This window comes from Lipotes vexillifer, unplaced genomic scaffold (assembly GCF_000442215.2).
Source record: "Lipotes vexillifer unplaced genomic scaffold, Lipotes_vexillifer_v1.1 scaffold549, whole genome shotgun sequence".
Classification (NCBI taxonomy): Eukaryota; Metazoa; Chordata; class Mammalia; order Artiodactyla; family Lipotidae; genus Lipotes; species Lipotes vexillifer.
The window spans coordinates 829,968-836,363 of NW_006791400.1; the positions used below are offsets into that span (position 1 = coordinate 829,968).

Here is a 6,396-nt window from a genome sequence, read left to right on the forward strand (position 1 = left end):
GCTGCACCCTGGACTTGTCTTGTCGCACAGACTCTGGCCGCGTGAGGCTCTCGGAGAGCGCTAGCTTTTAGTCCTCACTGTTGCACACACTCCTGTCATCCAGGGCGCTGCAGGCCTTCACATGAGATTTCTTCTCACGCCACACTCCGTATCACTAATGAGACATTAACGTTTGGCGTCTCCTGCTTCATCTGTTTGCAGCAGCTACCGCCGAATGGGCGATACAAGGATAGAAATTGCGTTTGCTAATAAGGAGCCTTCCAGCCAGATACTAGGCTGTCAGCCCGGGAAGGTGAGGAGTTCACGGGAGGGAGGGCTGGGGGAAAGGCCGTCTGCAAAGTCAGTTCAGCGCTGCCACCTCTGAAACAGAGTTGGGAGGGAAAACTCCAATTAGATAGCACAGCACTTTGGTTTTGCTAAGATTTTAAGAGGCAAGTAGGAGACACAACGACACACACGGTGGATTAGGGTGCATTTGAAGGAATTCACTCTTATCAAAGAGCAATGCACAGGAAAAAAAGAAAAAGAAATAGTCCCTCTACGCTGGGTGGAACGAAGGGGCATTGTTGGTAGAGGGCCAGGCTTGGAGGGGTGGATGGACACCGGCAGGACTCTCGTGGTACTGGCAATAGGATGTACAGCGGTGAAGCTGTAGGAAAGTCGTCGGTCTGCTTTGGGTGATGTTTAAGGCAGACTCAGCTGCTATACTTATCACATTTTATTCAACACAGGGAGAGCATTTAGGAGATTAGCAGAGAGCCAAATCTGACCTAGAAGTTTAAAAGCCAAAGGTCACACAGGCTGTAATTCCATCATCATTGATGTTATTAAGGCATTCTCATATATAAAAGGTAGGTCAGACTCCCCGGCCCCCCCCCCCAGTGCCCCTTCCCCGCCGCTCCCCTCTCCACTGCGCCTTAGGACACTTTGGTTTATGGCGGTGCTGTCCTGGCCGCGAGGGCCAAGGGGTAGGTACTGAGCGAGGCCACAGCTCGGGGCCCTGTATCAAGGTGAGGCACACATGGCAAACCTCTTAGAGTCCCGAGGACCGAAATAAATTATGATGTCGAGGGGGAGAAGGAAGGTAGGTTGTATTTATAATAGATATATAGAACACAAGGGATGTAAAGTGAAAGATTTTTACTAATATATATGTTAAGATTGCACACAATCCACACCAGAAGATGGGAAATTCATTTGTGGCGATTAAGTGGTCCCAATGCTCCGTGCTTTAAAAAAAAAAAAAATTGGACAGCTACTTCTGGGAAAAACAACATCACTCCAAAAATAACAATAATGGGAGCAAACACAAAAATAACCCAGTCCTCTGAAGGCATCTTGCGTCACCGTAGATTAGGAAATGCAAGCCCCAAATACCAGGAAATCGGTGTTACTGCATCGTTTTCCACAATGACAAGATGTGCCGGCATTTATTTTCTGTGCTGTGTTTTCCCTTGCCCTGTGGGCTGAAGTGTTCGCTAGAATCCACCGGGTCACATCGAGGGGGTTTCAGCTGAAAGTTCAGCCTGACCCCCTTCCTTCCTCTCTCCCCCTCCCCTCTCCCCCTCCCTTCTGGGAAAAGAAGTGAGTAAACAGGAAACCTACATTTTATGTGCTATGCAAAATAGACATCTTTTAACATAGTCCTGTTACTATGGTAACACTTTGCTTTCTGAATTGGGAGAAAAGAAAAATGTAGCAACAGCATTTTAAGGTTCTCAAACCTCCAGTGAATACCTGCAAAAATGAGTTGTCACAGAAATTCTTCTCTATTTCCTGAACCTGAAAATGATGTTGGTCCAAAGTGTGTGTGTGTATGCGTGAGTGGGTGTGTGGTATACATGTGTATATATATGTATAATATATATCTACAATATATATTATATATATCTATATCATATTTCTGTGGAAGGTTGCCATGGTGATCGGCCACAGTACATATGTAATTCTTTCCATCACCCTAACCTCTCCTGTACGTGCATTCATACAAGATTTTCTTGTGAGCCATCAAAAATTACCTTTAGGATGGGGGAGAGGGGCAAGAAGGGGAAAAATGGGAAATAGTCTGATTTTAATGAAATCAAAGGTGTGTATCATCGGTTGGCTACATTTTGGGTATATGCTAAACTGTGAAAAATCAGATGAATTGTTGAAGAGTTACCTGCAAGCAATTGACCAGTGTTCTGTGCGTCTGTTTTGTGTGTGGTGCAGGATATGACAATCTACCAACTGTCCCTTTATTTGAAGTTGGTTCAGCTTTGGAAAATTAACTGTAAATGCCTTCCTTGTATTCTCATCCCTAGTCATCCGACTTTGGAATTTGCACCATAATGTTTAAGTGAAGATGCTGTAAATAGGTTCAGATTTTACTGTATATGGATTTGGGGTGTTACAGTAGCCTTACTCACCTTTTTAATAAAAATACACATAAAAACAAGACAGAAATGGCTTTTCTTACCCAGATTGTGTACATAGAGCAATGTTGGTTTTTTATAAAGTCTAAGCAAGATGTTTTGTATAAAATCTGAATTTTGCAATGTATTTAGCTACAGCTTGTTAAACGGCAGTGTCATTCCCCTTTGCACTGTAATGAGGAAAAAAAATGGTATAAAAGGTTGCCAAATTGCTGCATATTTGTGCCGTAATTATGTACCATGAATATTTATTTAAAATTTCGTTGTCCAATTTGTAAGTAACGCAGTATTATGCTTGAGTTATAAATATTTTTTCTTTTCTTTGTTTTATTTTGATAGCCTGTCATAAGTTTTTGATCTGCTTTAGTTCCACATTGCAGTTAGCCCCCCGAAAATGAAATCCGTGAAGTCACATTCCAAATCTGTTTCAAACTGAATTTGTTCTTAAAAAAATAAAATACTTTTTTCCTATGGAAAAAGCGCCTTCAAAGTATTTTCCTCTCCTTCTTGTTTTCTTTTCCTTTTTCTTTCTTTTTTGTTTGTTATTTTAATTTGCCTTCTCTGTTTCTCTGTGATTACAGTTATCAAGACCCTTCTGCCCACGGGCATGTGTATGCCCACTTTTCAAATCAGGCCGTGCACACACGTGAAGGTTAATCTTGCAACGTTGCAGCACGAGCCCACTGGTTTCCCCATAAATCTTTTGAACTCACGTTTTAGCATAAAGTTTTATAAAATCCTCTTCATCCTGAACAGTTTGACCTGCACTGAGTGAAAGTAGCCAGGAGAAGAGGAACTTTTATCCCAACGCTTAGTTCAAGATGATCTAGTTTCCATTCAAGCAGAGCAGTTTGCTATCGACTGCTTTACTTTTCTTCACAAAATAATCCCAGGAGGAAGGAAAAAGTCTTAACGTACCGTAACACGGGTGAAAGCGTGTGTTGTGATACTGGATTGAGGCAAGCCAGGGGCCAGTGGTGAATTTAACCACCCTTTTCATTGTTGCCTTCCTGGGGAAAGTGACCAGGTGCCCTGAGTGTTTTCCCCGCTCTCGTTGTCTTTGAGGTCTTAAGATTGATCATCAGACACCCACCCTCACCTTCCTTGGAGACCTGAGGGCAGAGCTGTGGTCACGGCAGAAGCAGCTGCTACTCACCACGAAGCGCTCAGATCTCTACCTGCATTAACTCTGGTTAATCCTTTACCTTAAGGAGTGAAATATTTAAGGTTGGGAGGATGAGAAAGGGCCCCTGAAGTAAGCAGCCAGTGATTGTTCCAGCCCAGACTGATTTGCCCAAGATCACAGCCCCAGTAAATGAAGAATCTGTGTGTTTCAAAAGCCCCTCAGGAGATTCTCATGAAAGGCCGCATCTCTGCAGCACTGGCCCAGCCGACTTGTACTAAAGGAATGTTTGTCGAACAAATGCTCTCCTTCCAAAAAAACAAAGACAAAATTCTCCAGAGGCCCGCAGTTTCACTTGATGCTTGACTAGTAGTTTCATTTTCTCCATCACGTTATTTCACTGTCCCTAACCGCCCGTTCACTGCAAATCCAAGTTTCGGGGCACAGTTTACAGCCATGTCACTAAGTTGAATGCTGGACCCCACCTACTAGGGTCACAAATGATTAGTCTGAGTAAAAGAAAACAATGACGAAGTATTGCATTTACAACTTTGACTTTGTGACCCCTGTTACGATTTAAGTGTCATCTTTTCCACCTTGTTTTTGAAACCACACTTTCCCAACTGAATAAGCCAACCTCGACTGAGAAAAATAAAATGTGCCCGGTGTTTATTCTTTTCAACCAGCGAGAGGGAATCTCGCGTACAGAAACTTCTCGCAGAGGTTGTAAAAGCAGCCGCTCCTCGTTTTGTTTGAAAAGTGGCCCTGCTGTTGAAACATCCCTACCCTGCGTTGCTAAGTGTTGACCGGCCAGCTGGTAACTCTTCGGAACATCTCTCACTGTTGTCCATTTCCTTTTTGGTAAAAACAGTTGCCCGTTCAAACACTGTGATAAAGGTTCACAATGGAAATGAGAAAAAAAAAAAAATCAATAAAATATCAGTCCCAGGACTCTGCAGCTTGCTGTCAGTCTCTGGACCCAACCCAGAGAAGAATCAGCGAAAGAAGAAAAAAAATAAAACCCAGGAGCTTCCCTGGTGGCGCAGTGGTTGAGAGTCCGCCTGCCGATGCAGGGGACACGGGTTCGTGCCCCGGTCCGGGAAGATTCCCCGTGCCGCGGAGTGGCTGGGCCCCGTGAGCCATGGCCGCTGAGCCTGCGCGTCCGGAGCCTGTGCTCCGCAACGGGAGAGGCCACAACAGTGAGAGGCCCACATACCGCAAAAAAAAAATAAAACCCAGAGGAGTAAAACTGACTTCCTCTTATATGCAGAGAAGGATAATTACCCCACTTTTTGTTTGGGTAGCAAATAGGTCTTCAGGTGGCCCAAAAGGAGACATAATTGCTTCTGAAGTACAGAGGACCTGGTTGCTCTTTTGTTTCTGTTTTCAATGAATTTGGGATTATGTTTGTGATATTTACACAATAGACGTCCTCGAAGGCAAATTTTCTGTGTTGTAATAGAAGAGTATTTCCTACCCCTCATTTTTCCAGGTAGAGAATGATTTATCAAAGATTGGGGGGATATTAAAATATTGTGTTTTTGTAGTAAAGTATAGCATACCAGGGAGACGAATCAATTTTTTAGTGATTAAACTGTGCCCCCAAAGCTGAAGATATATTCATCTCAAGATTTTTGTACTGTGGTAAACGGACTGACTAGTGGAACCTCTTAGAAACAATTCTTCATATGAAGTTAATTATATTTTATTTTATTAAATATCTTTATTGGAATATAATTGCCCTACGATGTTGTGTTAGTTCCTGCTGTACAGCAAAGTGAATCAGCCATATGTATACATATATCCCCATATCCCCTCCCTCCCACCCTCCCTATCCCACCCTTCTAGGTGGTCACAAAGCAGCAAACTGAGTTGGTAGTTTATATATGTCAATGCTACTCTCTCACTTTGTCCCAGCTTCCCCTTAATTTATATTTTAAGAAACAACCAACCTCCTCATAAAAAATCTCCGGAGACATAAGTACACAGCGTGAGAAATAATGATACTCACACAGTTTATGGACAATCATAAATTGCTGATAAATGTGTCCAATGAATGAAAGTGAGACCTGGCTTCCTGCTCTCTTCCTGCTACTGTTGTCTCCATGGCCTTTTAGCAAATTGCTTTGTGTTCTGCACCCCAGATCCTCACCTATAAAGCGAGAGGGTGGGCCTCCAACACACTGAAGGTTACTTTCAACTTTTTATAGGATTTGAAGCAAAGCCATCAGTCTTTTCAGCCGTTCAAAAGCATCTCGATGCAAGCTTCTATTTGTCCTGACATCCCACGGGCAAAGCTCTGAAGACTGTTCACAGCCAAACCCCACCCTGCTTTGGGCTGCACTTGACCGTTCACCCCCTCTGCATCAAGAGCCCGCATCCGGACTCTGAGCTCTGCTGTTCTCCACCCCTTCCTTGCATTAAATCTCAGAAAGATCCAATAACTAAGCATCTACACAAACTGATTGAACTGGGAGCCCTGTTCTTGTGTTTTCAGCCTTTTATCCATAATTTTTAAGTACAGGCACACCTCAGAGATATTTCGGGTTTGGGTCCAAACCAAAACAAAGCAAATACCGCAATAAAGCGAGTCACATGAGTTGTTTGATTTTCCAGTGCATATAAACGTTATATTTACACTATACTGTAGTCTAGTAAGTGTGCAATAGCATTATGTCTTAAAAAATGTATAGACCTTAATTTAAAAATTGCTTTATGGCTAAAAAAAAAGGCCAACACAATTATAATAGTAACATCAAAGATCACTGACCACAAATCACCATAACAAATACAACAATAATGAAAAAGTTTGAAATATTGTAAGAATTACCAAAATGTAACATAGAGACATGAAGTGAG

At 42.7% G+C, this 6,396-nt stretch overlaps 1 protein-coding gene across 1 annotated transcript in view; it reads left to right on the top strand.

Moving 5' to 3' along the window:
- The window catches only part of EFNB2 (ephrin B2), a 44,860-nt gene extending 44,455 nt beyond the window's left edge, over positions 1-405 (top strand). Inside the window, exon 5 of the mRNA XM_007464388.1 lies at positions 1-405. This exon is cut by the window's left edge and continues 805 nt beyond it. The gene's annotated coding sequence lies outside the window, so the exon portion shown is untranslated.
- The last annotated feature ends 5,991 nt before the right edge of the window (positions 406-6,396 follow it).